Genomic DNA, 15861 nt, shown 5'->3' with positions numbered 1-15861 from the left:
AAACTACAAGCATTTGAAACATGTATCTTGTGTAAATAAACTTTGTGAAATTGAGAGAATAGATCAGAAAGCCAGAGCTTTCATTCAAGCAATATGTTTTCCCTGGGGCACAGTTGTTTCAGCACTCTATGGATGCCTGGGCTCTCAGCTAAGAACACATAATGAGGCATAGTCAAGAGTCACAGCATACAAAGCTACAGAAGTGCTGGAAAATGGGATTAGAATAGATAAGTGCTTCTCGCCGGTGCAGTCTTAATGGGCTGAAGGATCTCATTCTGCGCTGTAAAGCTCTATGACTCAGAGCTGAGACATCTATGAGAAGAGTCAATGAAGGTCCATGAGCACAAGACAGATAAATAGGATGTGGTGCAAGTCAAGACATGGACAGCCAAGAAAAAAAAAGAAAAGAAAATCGCTTATTGTCACAAGTAGGCTTCAAATGAAGTTACTGTGAAAAGCCCCTATTCGCCACATTCCGGCGCTTGTTCGGGGAGGCTGGTACAGGATTGGATGACCACATGTTTACAAAGGGTAGAATGTGAGAGAGCAGCCAGGAGTTCATTGGAACAGTCAAGTTTAGAGGTAGCAAAGGCATAACTGATAGTTTCAGCAGCAGAAGAGCTGAGAGACGATGAAGTCGGATAATGGTACAAAGGTAGAATTAGCCATCGTACTGATGGGTGTGAGTTATGTGGTCAGAAGCTCATTACAAGATCAAAGTTAATAGCGAGTTTTCAAGCAGTCGAGTTCAAATCCAGATTATTGCCAGAAAGAGGGATGAAGTTGGTAACTGAGGAACGCCGATTAGAACATGAGCCAAAAAAGATGGCTTGAACCATCTAATTGCAGGAAATTATTGCTCACGCAGTGCTGGATATCTGATAATTTAACAATAGTGGAGAAGTCAAGAGTGGTGAAGGTGAGGTAGAAATGGCTGTCTAGGCAGCACACGGCACAGTGGTTAGCACTGCAGCCTACAGCATTGAGGACCCGGCTTCGAATCCCGACCCTGGGTCACTGTCCGTATGGCAGTTGCATATTCTCCCCTGGTCTGCGTGGGTTTCACGCCCGCAGCCCAAAGATGTGTAGGTTAGGTGGATTGCCACACTAAATTGTCCCTTAATTGGAAAAAAATAATAATTGGGTACTCTTAAGTTTATTTTTTTAAAAAGGAGAGAAAAAAAAAGAAATGGCTGTCCACAGTGTATGTGCGAAAATTAATCCTTTCAGAAACACCATGTAGTTGAGAAGGAGGAGAGGGGGCAAGGATCTTTCCCGGGAGGTCGCAAGAGGAGGAAGAGAAGTCATTGCCAGTGACATTCTGGCTACAATTAGTATGAGTGTTTTGTAAGGGCCACGAAGAATCCAGCACGAGTTTTAAGGATACAAAGTAATAACGTTTATTAACTATAATAATATATGCATAACAGTAGCAGTAACTTCCCTTGCTACCTTCTCCTTCCTGCTGGTTCCTGAACTGGCCAGCTTATTTATACTAGGAGTTTCTCCGCCCCCCTCATTGGGGAAGTTCATACTCCCATAGGATTGTGGGATAGTCATTAGTCCCCAGCCAATCGTAAGTAGGCAGGTTATAACAGAGTGGAACCATGCAAACACCATCCTAACCAGCTAGACAGCAATGGAAAGGTCTTGGAGGAGAATGGTGTGGTCCGCCATGTTGAAGTCTCCACGCACTTCAAGAGGAATGATCAAAGACTGCCTACTGTTGTCACACACACACACATAGGATGCCATTGTGACTTTGATTAGAACCTTTCACTATCATTGCAGGGGAAGAAACCTGATTGGAGGGAATTAAATATGAGTTCTAGGGAAGATCGGGACAAATGTGGGAGAAGACAACACATTAAGGATTTTGGAGAGAAAATAGTTTGCAAGTGTCAAAGTTTGCAAGTGTTTTTTTTTTTGGAGAGAAGTGCAATGGTAGCAGATTTGAAGGAGAGAAGGCCAACACTTAGTGAGAGGACAATTAACCATATCAGCTAACATGGGGCCCAGGAAGGGAAGTGGTCAACCATTTGTTGGAAATGGGATTGACTTGGGCGAAATGCATTCAGGCATTACATAATTCTATACCTGCCAGAGCTTTTTTTCAGGATTATTTCAGTGCAAACACATCAGTACATAGCAAACTCTGACCTACATTTGTTTACATTAACAATAGAGACCAGATAGCCTGCCATTCTCCATAATTATTGTACTTCAACACAAGCCATATTCTTTGAACATAACATGATTTCCTAAATTTTAGTTATTTAAAAAAATCAGACATATATAATAATAGTGAACAACTGGGCGGAGAAGACTACAAAAATCACTATTTTCTACCTGATTATTCTTGGCCAAGCCTCAAAATGGCTTTGAATTGGTGGCGTGATAGCTCCCAGGCCTCTGTCAAAGTACTCTATTCAGATGCTGGAAGGGAATGATCTGGGCCTGTGTTATTCCTGTCGTCACACTCCATGAAGCAGCTTCGGCTGACTTTCACCCAGCACCATTATCAAAGTCTCAGAGAACTCAGCAGAGTTTAGGGAAGAGTGTGCCTGCTACCCCGACATGGACTCAGTGGCAAATCGCAGTTCTACAATCTACAGTTTATCATGAATGGCTGGAGTCCTCTATTCACTGCCAAAGCACAAGAGACATCTTGACAATGAAACAGATCAAGTTACTTCTCAAATCATGACTACAGCTCCTAAGTATTCATTGGTGTATCATTTCAATTAATTGACTCCAACATTTCCACAGCATTTTTACGTTGAATATGAAAACACACTGAAATAGAATCAGATTTCAATGGAATTATATAAAGTAACCACTTTGTGACTGATTCTTGGTGTACAATATTACTCATCTACCAATATCCTGCACACTACTAGATAATTTCATAACTTATATTTGTATAGCACCTTTACATAATAAAACATCCCAAGGCACTACACAGGAGCATTAGAAAACAAAGTATGACACTGAGACACACAAGGAAATGTTTAATCGAACAGGTATGTTTGAGAAGTGCCCTCAAGTCAGGAAGAGGGGCAAACAGATATGTGGAAGGTATTCCAGAATGCATGGTCTGCACAACTGAAGGTACAGCGACTAACAATGGACCAACTTAACTGGAGTAGTGCAAGAGGCCAGAATTAGATATGCGCAGATATCTTTGAGGTTTCTGGGGCTAGAGGAAACTATAGGGATATGGGGCAGGGCAAGGGGCATAGAGGGATGTGGAAACAAGGATGAGAATTTTAAAATCAAGACGTTCCTTGACCGGGATATAGGTCAGTGAGCACAGGCTGCTCGCAGAACGTGATCTACAGCTAATTACCACACTCGCAGCAAAGTTTCAAGTTGATGGTGGGTAGAATGTGGGAAACCAACCAGAAGTGCATCGAAACTAGAGGTAGCAAAGGCATAAATCAAGGTTTCAGCAGCAGATAAACTGAGACAGAGGTGAAGTAATATTATGGGTATAAAGGTAGGTGGCCTTAATGATGGCAGAAGCTCATTTTGGAATTAAATGCAACACCAAATTTGATATTCATATCAATTCATCTTGTGCAAGGGAAAGTAGTGGTAAAAAGATTTTGTCCTGGAAGTAAGGGATGAGGATTATATGGTTCTCTGTGCATAGCACTTCTTGTTTTGGCTAGCAACTGATCAACAGGCAGAGAAATGCCAACACTCAACATACCCCAGATAAACTTTTATCGCATCTCTACCAATAAGTGAAGGCAAAGTACACCCAGAGAATACAGACATAACAAAGCAAATTTCTGTACATCTCAAACTTTGCTCTGAAAAATAACATTTTGCATTGAGGTACCAACAGCCTTAAACAATAAAATTATGGTGTATTGAAATATTTTGAGCATTTCAGCATCCGTGATGAGAGAGGGGTAAACGCAGGGTTCCATTGCCCAGCACTATTCAAAATACCTGATGGGAAGAATGTAACATTTGAATGTTCGTTGGGGACTGAATTAATCTCATCTTTCACATGCTCCTATTTCAAATGGAAGCCGTGCTGACACCCCCCCCCCCCCCCAGCTCATTCACAAAGAATCTCCACTCGAGTGAGGTGCTGAAAGGTTGCCATGACCCATGTAACTGCACCCGCAAGGCAGTGACTCGCCATCTTCGATAGGGATGGGAACAAATTCTCAAAAACATTTTAAATCCAACAGGAAATGTACTGTGGCTAGAATTTCAAAATATCACAGCAAGATTTTTTTTTTTGAGAAGGGGCAAGAGAAAAATGGAAAGGAGAGGGAAAGAAATTGGAGCGAGGGGGGTGGGGGTTGGGGGTGGGGGAATGAAAAAGAAAACGTGGATAATCTGGAAGGAGCAGATAGAAACTTCCCATTAGTGGAAGGATCGGGAACAGGAGGGCACGGATGCAAAAGAAGCTATGATGACACAAGGGAAAACCTTTTACACAGCGAGTGGTTAGGATCTGCGCTGCTCGACATTGTGGTGGAGGCAAGTTCAATCATGGCACTCAAGGAGGTAATTCGATTGTCACCTGAAAAGGAAGATGTGCAGAGCTACAGTGAGATGGCAGGTGTGTGGCACTAGGGTCAATTGCGATTAAGGAGAGCCAGCACAGGCAAGATGGGCCAAGTGTCCTCTGTGCTGCAACAGGAAAAGAGGGGAAGAGTGAGGGAAAGAGAGAAAAGTGAAGAGGGAGAGGTGGGAAAAAAGGGTATAGACAGAAGACAGAGAGAGAAAACTCAAGCCACAAATACAAGCTTTGTTCATGTGATGTAGGACATTATGTCAACCCCCAGTTGTATTCCAACAGGATGCCATGCAAATTGACTAATATCAAGTTAAGGGTTTCAACAGAAAGGATTGAAGTTTCAATTATTCTTCACAGCACATTTGTCATGTCACACAATACTGTAGTGATTAGCTTTTATAAAGTTAAAGAGAAACAGCTTTATTAAAAAATTAAGTTACAGCTAAGCGTTCTTGATCAACAACACTTCTTTAAGAAAGAAAATAATAGCTTTGTCCTCGTGGCATAATCTATGTAAAATACTCATGATGGGCCATCCATATAAATCCAAGTTATTTTATCAAGCGTACAAGAAAAACAGCCTGCATTGTCTTCAGTGCTATTGTAACACTGTTTATGGCAAACTTCTTTTTGACTCGAGGACAGGTTACTGATAACTACGCAGCTACAAAACCCAACTTTCCTTATAAAGGCTTTACAACGTGCCCTGGTTAATGTCTATTTAAACCAGTATCCAGAAAATCTAAAGTGTCTCTGATAAAGCAGGAGTGAGCAAGACCATCTGTCAAAGAATCTGGAGAGGGCTAAAGGTGGGGGTCATTTGAAGGTTAATTTCTTTAAAAATAATTGCCAATTTCCAGCTGTAAGATAGACACGCTAGCCTTATAGTCTTACAGTAAAAGACACTAACCTACTGCAAATAACAAAAACACCTTATTTCTTAGTGTTATGTAAATGAATGAAAAGAACTGCACAATTATAAGAGTTTACATATCCAGACAGGCTGTAATCAGCATATCATAACAAGGGTGTAAATGGAAAGACCAAACTGGAAACATAGCTCATAGGTTTAGGATGTGTGTGGGAAGGAGGGGAAGGGGGAAGTGACAGAGAAGTGATGGAATGTGGATTTGTGTGTGCAATTCTCATCCTCCACCCACGGAGAATCAGATCTCAGGCTGCACATTTAAGGAGACAGACACATCTTCAAGCCGCATTTATGCGCCATATGGTTATTCCAGAAGATAAGGAGAAGCCTGGTCACAGATTGTCCACCGAACGCCCAGTGCCATGGATGGTTCATAGGGTGGAGAAATCCAAATGACAAAAGAATTATGTACTTTATTAAAATGTCAACATATCTCAAAGAGATCTCCTTGGCTTACATCAATACAAGCACTTTGTTTCACTCTTTGGAAGAGGTTAGTTATGTTCAGACATGGCCCTCTCATGAGCAACAAACATGTAAAAAGTAGGCAGACAACTAGTGTACATCAAATTTTCAGGATGAGATGCATGACTTCTATTTTTTCAAACATATATCTGTTGCTTTTGACATTCCTACCTATTCATACTCAATGGTCCTCGTCCCCCTACCTATCACGCAGGATTCTTGCAAATCCTTGCTACCATGCTATACTTATTCCTATTTTAATTTCCTGTCTTTGCATTGTTTTCATACCAATGTTTAAAATGACATAATTCATGGACTATAGCAAAAGCACATTTCAGAATACCCTTCTTCATCCATAATTTATAAGTGTAGTGAATAACAAGCATGGATTTCAAAAAGGAAAATCTCTGCTTGATGATAAATGTTGAATTTTTTGAGGAGGTAATACAAAGAGTAGGCAAGCGGTAATGCAGAGGGCGTAATTAAAATGGATTTTCTAAATGCTTTCAAAAAAGGGACCCATAATAGACGAATAAATAGGGGACAGAGAATGTGAAGTCACAGGACGGCAGAATGGATGTCCAGCTGTCAGGACTGAAAGTAGAGAATGGGAATTAAAGGGTAATTATTCAGTGGTAGATAGTTGGAAGTGGTGTTCCACAAGGATCGGTGCTGGGACCACTGTTCACAATTTACATCAATGATTTGGACACAATTTCTAAATTTGCAAACGATGGATAACAAATTAGGGTGGGTGGGGAGGATAGTCAATAGGGAGGAGGACTACACCAAATTCCAAATTTCAAGACAACATTAATAATCTTGCAGAATGGAGAAACAATTGACAAATTAAGTTCAACACAGATAAAAGTGATATAGCACATTTTGGCAATAAGAATCAAAAAGTAACTTATCACGTAGTTGCAGGTCTAGGTGTGGTAGAGGAACAAAAAGGTTCTTGGAAGTACAAATACATCAATCATTAAAAGTTGTGCAACGGGTTAGTAAGATCATTAAAAAAATCAAACCAAGCAATCAGCGTTATCTTCAGAGAGATAGAATTGAAAAATAGGCAAAGTATGCTAAATATGCATTTGTTTACACCACATTTAGAGTTCTGTATTCCGTTCTGGTTGTCATATTATACACAGGATGTAAAGGTGCTGGAGAGGGTGCAGATAAGATTTACAAGGAGGATATCAGAAATGCATGGGTATAAATATCAGGAAAAGATAGACGGACTGAGTCTCTTCTTTCTTGAAAGAAAGGCAATTGAAGGGTAACCTAACAGAGGTCTTTAAAATCATGCAAGGTGGATACAAAATATGGTTTCCTCTTGTGGGGAAGAGCATAAACAGGGGCCATTAATATAAGATAGTCATCAAGAAATCCATTAGAGAATCAAGAAGAAACTTCTTCACCCAGAGTGCTGAGAGTGTGGAACTCGATACCACAGGAAGTGGTTGAAGTGCATGGTATAGATGACAGGAAGCTAGAAAAATGTGAAGGGGGAAGATCGTAGGTGGTTATAATGTTAGATTTAGCCGAGAAAAGATGGGAGAAGATTGGATGGGAGGATAAACATCAGCTTGGACTCCTTAGACCAAATGGTCAGTTTCTGTGCCGAATAGCCAATGTAAAGACTTAATGCCTGAATAGCCTTCGTCATCCATCCCATCACGAGAATGGATAAATTTGTTGTAGTTTGGACAAAAAGAGACAGTATCAACACCCTTGGGGTTAACATTGATGAGAAACTGAATTGGGCCAGCCATATCAATACAGTGGCCACAGGAGCAGTTCAGAGGCTGGGAATTCTGCAGCAAGTTACTCACCTCCTGACTGTCCTTCATCTACAATGCACAATTCAAGAGTGTGATGAAATACTCTCCATTTGCCTTAAGCACAGCTCCAACAATACTCAAGCTAGACATGATCCAGAAAAAAGCAGCCCAGTTGATTGTCACCTCATTCACCACCTTCAGCACTGATTCCCTCCTCCACTGATACATGGTGGCAGCAGTGTGTAGCATCTACAAAATGTACTGCAACAACTCAGCAAAGCTCCTCCAGCAGCATCTTCCAAACCCATGCCCTCTACTAGCAAGAAGAACAAGGGCAGATACATGAGAACACCACCATGTGCAAGTTCCCCTCCAAGTCTCACACTACTGAGACTTGGAACTGCATCGCCATTCCTTCACTGTCACGGAGTCAAGATCCTGGAACTCCGTCCCTAACAACATTGTGATGTATCTATACCACAGGGACTGCAAGTGCTCAAGGCAGCTCACCACCACAAGGACAATTAGGGATGGACAATAAATGCTGGCTGAGCCAGTGATGCAGACGTCGTATGAAATATTTAAAAAGAGCACTGCGTGACACATGGAGGCATTCATACATCATGCGACTGAAATTGACATTTTCAAGGCAATAATTTGCTCACGCCGGTTTGCAATGAAAGTCTATAACTTTTGTGTTTCTTAACTTTGGCAGTGAATAAGGGGCGCTATGTGTGTGCTGCTAAATGGGCCTCATCTGTTTGGCCATATAGTAGAAGTTGCCTCATTAAAATTGAGAATCACAGTGTGGAAGCAGCATACTCAATTATCCTCTGTGACATATAGGACCATAAGCTATAGGAGCAGAATTAGACCATTCAGCCCATTGAGTCTTCTCCACCATTCGATCATGGCTGATAGCTTTCTCATCCCCATTATCCTGCCTTTTCCCTGTAACACCTGATTCCCTTATTAATCAAGAAACTAATAAGACCAAGAATCCTCTAAAACCTAATGAGATTTTTCTTGACCTCCACTCTCCTTACAATGTCAGTTCAGTAAATTGAAAGGCGGTCTTTAACATATATGTACAGTGGCTGCAAAGGACAATATCAATATGTGAGAGTCATCAACATATTTTTAAACTTTATGGTTGCAATTTGAACTGAACATTTCAGGTTGCACTGAGATCATCCATTGTTAAAATATTTCCATTTTATTAAAAACAGATAAAATCCCATTAAACTCCCATTCAAGAGGCGGCTAGATATAACACTTGGGGAGAATGGGATCAAAGGCTATGGGGAGAAAGCAGGGTTGGGCTATTGAGTTGGATGATCAGCCATGATCGTGATAAATGGCGGAGCAGGCTCGGAAGGGCCAAAAGGCCTCCTCCTGCTCCTATCTTCTATGTATCTATGTATGTAAACTCTGTGGAGAATAAACAAACTATATTGCATTTTGCATAGGGATAATCAATTCAGTGAATTACGGTCATTGCACCAAACTGTTGCATGCAAGTTAGTTCTACCAGCAGTTTGAAGAGATTACAAATGGAGGAAAACGAAGATTAAAGAAATGAAACTGGGATAAAATAAAGAAATGGGATAGATAAGTGCAGCTGTCTGAAGGGGCATTTTGAAATGTGAAGCAGCATACTAGTGAGAAAACCACGTGTTTAGCCATGTGACCAGGAGTGTAGAAGAGGTGATTTCAAAGTGGAGAGATAAGGGAATTGGCACTTATTTGCTAAAATCCAGATCCACAGAGTGGGTAACATCAATGGGAAAGAATGATATATCTATAGCATAATAACTGGAGAAAGGAACACAGTAGAAAGCTACCATCATAGCCACACCCATCTTCAGAAAGCAGTCTCCCAAAAACAAGTTATTGCTAAAAGGCTGCTGTTTCAGATCCAAGGTTCGAACAGAGACCATTAGGCCTTTGCTGAAACTTAAGATGGCTATGTTAATTTGTTTTTCTTCACGTCACCCCTAGTTCGTTTGCTTAAATCAGTGTCCTTTGGTTACCAGGGGCGGGATTCTCCCCTACCCGGCGGGGCGGGGGATCCCGGTGGGATGGAGTGGCATGACCCATTCTGGCTTCGAGCCGCCCCAAAGTGCACCCTTTAGGGGCCAAGCCCTCACCTTCAGGGGCTAGTGGTTGCCGCCCCGCCGGCTGGCGTGAAAGGCCTTTGGCGCCACGGCAGCCGGGCTGAAGGGACTCCGCCAGCCTGCGGAAGTCCGCGCATGCGCGGGAGCGTCAGCTGCTGCTGACGTCATCCCCACGCGTGCGCAGAGGGTGGTCACCTCCGCATCGGCCATCGCGAAGGCCATGGCCAACGCGGAGGGGAAAGAGTGCCCCCACGGCACAGGCCCGCCCGCAGATCGGTGGGCCCCGATCGCGGGCCAGACCACCGTGGGGGCGACCCCCAGGACCCCGGAGCCCGCTCGCGCCGCCTGGTCCCGCCAGTAAGGGAGGTGGTTTCATTCACACCGGTGGGACCGGCATTACAGCAGGCGGGACTTCGGCCCATCACGGGCCAGAGAATCGCCGGGGGGCCCGCCGACTGGCGCGATTCCCGTCCCTGCCGAATCTCCGGTGCCGGATTCACGCCGCCCCCCCCCCCCGCCGATTCTCCGACCCAGCGGGGGGGGGGGGGGGGGTGTCGGAGAATCCCGCCCCAGTTCTTCTGCTATTGGAATTAGATCATTCTTATTCTTCTGTCAAAATCCTTCAAGATTTTGAAATTGATGATCATAGCTCCCTTTAACCTGCTCTGTTGAAAGGATAAAAACTCCTGGCTTTTCTAGTCTTCCTATGAACCAAATTCTTTCATCCATCGTGTCATTCTAGTAAATCACTGCCCTTAATCTCTTCTGCATCTTCTTAAAAGCCTCAACAACTTTTTAACAGTGGTACCCAGAAATAGCTACAATACTCCAGCTGTGACTTAATTATGCAATATAGTTATCTATGTTTAGCATAATATCTTGACTATATAACTTTGCATTTAAAGCCAAGGATCAGGTATGTCTTTTTAACAACCTGTGTGTGTCTGTCCGACTGTGTGTGTGTCGGTCTGTGTGTGTGTGTGTCTGTCCGAGTGTGTGTGTGTCTGTCCGAGTGTGTGTGTGTCTGTCCGAGTGTGTGTGTGAGATATACACACACACGTACCTTCAGGTTTCTTTGTCCTTGTGCCTCCTATAAAATTGTACCATGCAACTTATATTGCCTCTCCTAATTTTTCCTTGCAAAATAAATCACATCACATTTCTGTATGGTAATTTCATTCGACATGTATCCGCTCATTTCACCCATCTGTCATTGACCTGAAGGTTCTTCATGTTCATCCTCACTGATAACTACAATTCCAATTTTCATGTGACCGTCAAATTTTGAAATTATGCCTCTACAGACACATTCAAATCATTAACATACAGCAGAAAGATATTCAACGGAGATTACCACCACTCAGAAAATTCAGCCCAATATCTCCCACGGGCTTGCCCACCACAGATATTGGCTGGTAATTGCTGGGTTCATAACAGGGGTGCAATATTTGCAATCATGCAGGCCTCCAGCACCACTCCCAGAACTAGGGAGGATGGGAGGATTATAGCCAGAGCCTCCAGGTTTCCAACCTTATGTTGCCCGGCAGTCTAGCATCGATCACATCTGTACCAAGTAACGTTTATACAGAGGACGCTGCCCAATGTATGCCTTTATTGTTACCCATTCAGTTTCTCCACTGCCCCCTCTTTTACTGTGACACTGCATCTGTCTTCACCAAAGAAGTTGCTGCCATAATATCCTTCTCCATACCTCAACAAGGGCGTCTCGCTTTTGGTCCTTAATGGCCCCACTTTTATTCTATTTACAGGTTTATGTCATCTGCTAATCCATTGTCATGTACTCTCTTTGCCATGCTGTCTTCCATTTCCAGTTCTCCCCTGTACTTTTTTTTAAAAATACTGTAATGAATTAAAGAGTTACCATAAGCCTGGTTTTTCAGTTTCATTTTAACCTCTATATCTATAGTCATCTACAGCGCTCTAGACTTGGTTCCCCATCACACATACCCTGAACTACTTCGTCTTTGATGATCGGCCTTCATTTAAAATTATGTTGGAAGAGGTTACAGAGCTGGTATCAGCGAGATCCATGAAAGGATTAAAAGATGTGAATGGAGAATTTTAAATTGAAGTGATTGTGGACTCAAGTCTACTTTTCAGTCTATCCCTATAATCTTTGACTCCCTTGTCCTTCAAGAATACAACTCAGCTTAAAAAATATTCAATAACATTTGCCTCCACAGCTCTCTAGGGAAGATAATTCCACCTACAGATGACCCTCAGAGTAAGAAAGTTTTCCTGATCGCCATCTTAAATGGGAGACCTTTTATTTTTAAAATGTATCCCTCTACTCTAGTCTCTCCCAAAAAGGGAAACATATCAAAGTTTGAATGATAGGCTAAGGAAGGTGGATGATGTTACAGAGTAGCTAGAACACTTAACAGGCGGTTCTATGCTGCACTATTCTATGACAAACACAACTGTGAGGAAATATGGTACTCATTATTTTGAATGATTACATTAAGCCAAACTGTACTGATATAATGGAGTCTGATTATAACTGTTACATTCCAGTAAACTGGGTGTTTACTTAGTCCACCTTCAAAAACATTGGAGAGGAATGCCAAAGGTAGACATGGAAGACACACATGTCCAGTTCAGATCTCAAAGGGTTACTAGTGTCATAGCTGTGGGGTTAATGATAGTACAAGATAGTGAGTAGTGCCAGTTAACATAAAGGGGATGGGGATCCGAACTAATATTGCTGTGCCAAAGAACGTATCCATAGTAAATCTTCAAAATATAGAATGCTTGTTGCAAATTATGTCTGATTTCTCAGAATCCTTCTGAACCACTTATTATAAAATCTCCACCAGGACCTGCTGCAGAGAATCAGTTTAGAAACCACTGTTATGGTGTTTGCAGTCAGACAGCTTCATGAGAAATGCCCAAGAACAGGATATGGACCACCCCACCAGTTTTGTTTCTCTGGCCAAGGCCTTTGACTCAGTCAGCTACACGAGCCTAAGGAATTTATCACAATGGTTTAACAGTTCTGTAATGGCATGCTTGCACATGTCCTGGAAGGCGGGGAGTCTTCTGACTCATTCTCAGTCACAAATGGAGTTAAAGAGGATGCATGGTAGTGCCAACCATCATTAGTACATTTCTCTCTGCCAGGCTCTCAGATGCCTTACATGACGGTGCTCCTGTCATTGAAAGCAGATAGCGCAAGGATGGGAAGTCGCTCAATCTGAGATGACTCCAGGTATAGACTAAAGGTTTCCAAGGATATATTCTGTGATTTCCTGTTTGCTGATGACTGTGCATGTCCTGCTCTGAAGTGGAAGCTAGTGCAATGTAGCACTGACTTGATCTTCAATGCGTATAACAACTTCAGCCTTGTGATCGGCATGAAGTAAACTGAAGTGATATACCAGCCTACTCCACCCTACCTCGAAAACAAGTCCATGGCCTGAGTCTGTTAGCACTGGATAAGCTCATTTATCTCAGCACATACTTCTCAAGCTCTTTATTTCAATGATGAGACAGGTGCAAGAATTGCTAAAGTAAGGGTGGTCTTTGGCAGACTTTCAACACCTGTTTGGGATGAAAGGAGAACAAGTCTACCTCCTAAACTGAAAGCCTAGAGAGGATTAGTCCTGCCCACTCTGCTCGGGCCGGCTGTGTCTGAGCATCATAGTAGGACGCTCAATCACTTTCACTTGAATAGTCTTCGAAGCTTGTGAAAATCAGGTACAGGACAAAATCCCAGACACTGAGATGCTCACTCGAGGGAAAATGCCAAACATTCACATCAGATTGAGACAGTCACAATCGATTTGGGCTGGCCATGTTGCCAGGATGCATGACACTGACTAACCAAAGCAAATCTTCATTGGAGACCCGAGCCTGTGGTGCACTCTCATAGCAGTCAAAGAAAACATTCAAAGGACACTCTGAAGACTTCACTCAGGAGTTTTGAGGTCGATTTTCAAAACGTGTGAGAAACTCACCCAGGATCTCTGCATCTAATGCAACCAAAGAAGAAAAAAATGAGGCAGCCCCCATCGAAATAGAGCGCATATCGGAGCCAAAGAGAAAACATGTGGTGAGTAAACCCCAAGCCAGCAGCCCACCCAAAACTCAATCATCAGCAGTATCTTGAAATTAAAAAAGAGAAAAATGTTGGGAAAACTCAGCAGGCCAGGTAGCATCTGTCCACATCAGCTCCTGCTGAGCTTTTTCAGCAGTTTCTGTTTTTATTTCAGATTTTTAGCATCCGTCGTTTTTTCCTTCTATTATGAGGTCTGCAGCGTCCTGTCCTCGTTGCAGCAGAACCTGCAGGCACAGATCAGCTTCAACAGTCACCTGCATCCCCACCCAGCACTCCTGATAATGAACATGGGTCAGCTTCACCCCAAAAGAACAAACTGATGGGTCGTGACCAGCAAGCAAAGCATGAACATGGAAAATACACACTAGAGTAAGCAAGCCTACAAGGTCACTCTTACGAAGGAACATATCCCACAGCATTGTAAAACTAAACAGAATAAACAATAGCAAAATTTGTGTTCAATTCTATTCTTTTAAGACAAAAGACATGTAGCAACAAACTTTCTTGATCAAAGTCTTTTTTAAACACAGTATTGTGCAGAAGGTTATCAAAACAAAGGAATTTCTGTAGCCAGTAAAGCAATGACAAAGTACAACAGCAAAGTCACATTGAGCAACAGTGACTCAGCTGCAGTCAAACAAAAGACAAAATCACACGTTGCAAGACTTTTCCTTTTAAGCATGTTTACAGATCACATTTTTAAATGAATCACCTCAGATAAGCAAACACAAATGCAAATAAAAGTAAATTAATACAGATGACTTACAAGTGTGGCTAAAGGTGACTGAGCTAGTGAATGGAAACTGTATAGCGTTCGTTCAGAAGTTAATGGCTTGCTGCAACAAGTCTACAGTTTAAGTTTAGTGCCCTTACCTGAACACTACAAGGCCTGATGAATCAAATTCTCCCTGTAAACCAGGTTGGATTTCTTTCAAATTTTTTCAGCTTCTTGCATTCCTTTAGACCATGCCACAGGTTTGGATCTTGTTAGATTGAAAACTGACAGAAACTTTCTTTATAAAGGGCACTTTGATGGGACACATTCACTTTTACCAGGCTTTAGCTCCAGGCTCAGTGTTTGGAATCTACAGCATTCAATTCATTGCCCTCCCCTCCCTCCTCCTTTGTCAAAACACTGCTGTCTGCACTAGGTGCAGCTGATATCACATGTCTCCAGCAGGGCCTAAGAAAACGTTCTTCACTCAGCACTTCTGTTGCTCTTGCAGAAATCAATAGGATGAACCACTTTATATGAAATACGAAATTGAACATTCGAGACTAAAATATACAGAATGATTTTTCAAAAACTATTGAAACTATAGGTTACATTGCCTGAAAATATTAACTTAAAGAGGGTATTGAATTTTTACTCAGCTATAGTATTGTCTGGTGTGAAGTTCAGTTCATATATGCAACAGCTAATCTGCTATGCTTTTGGTCCCCTATCTCACCGACCCAAGTCACAAACAATCCAGTAAGCATCAGCATTTTCAATTATTTCCCATTCCCTGGACTGTTTAAATATGGATTGTTTTAAATGCCTGATTGATAGACAAGTAACTAGCAAGACAAATAAGTTTATAAATAATTACATGAACTGTGTTTGCCTTTCCCATACTTGCGAATCATGCAAATTGTCAAATTGTAGACAATAGGAAATGTTCTACACAATTTTGGACACTATTCACTTTTTGGTAACCGTATGGAAATAAAGGATGAAATAAATACCAAGCAGCCATAGACCTTTGGGTCTTTTGACCACTCTTTGCGTACCATTTATTGTCAGTGTAACTTTGTTTGTGGTTGGTATAGTTTAACACTATTATTAATGAACAACAAAGGGCTGGCAGAGCATTTACAACAGTAATTCCATCCAAGGGTCCAGTTGACATTTGTAGGTCACTCAGGCTTTACTCGAATAGGACAGCTTGATTAAATTACTGCTT

General features: G+C 42.1%; 1 protein-coding gene across 8 annotated transcripts in view; it reads right to left on the bottom strand.

Moving 5' to 3' along the window:
- Positions 1-15861, bottom strand: part of plekha7b (pleckstrin homology domain containing, family A member 7b) — a 713202-nt gene that overhangs the window by 482425 nt on the left and 214916 nt on the right. For 2 of the 8 annotated variants that reach the window (XM_072466390.1, XM_072466393.1), the window contains exon 1: positions 14789-14994. The exons of the other annotated variants lie outside the window; for them this stretch is intronic. The gene's annotated coding sequence lies outside the window, so the exon portion shown is untranslated. Of the gene's footprint in view, positions 1-14788; positions 14995-15861 lie in introns of those variants that run through there. 8 annotated transcript variants of the gene reach the window in all.

The sequence above is a fragment of the Scyliorhinus torazame genome, chromosome 10 (assembly GCF_047496885.1).
Source record: "Scyliorhinus torazame isolate Kashiwa2021f chromosome 10, sScyTor2.1, whole genome shotgun sequence".
Classification (NCBI taxonomy): Eukaryota; Metazoa; Chordata; class Chondrichthyes; order Carcharhiniformes; family Scyliorhinidae; genus Scyliorhinus; species Scyliorhinus torazame.
Note: the sequence above shows the minus strand (reverse complement) of the source record. Positions and strands in the feature narration are given on the sequence as shown.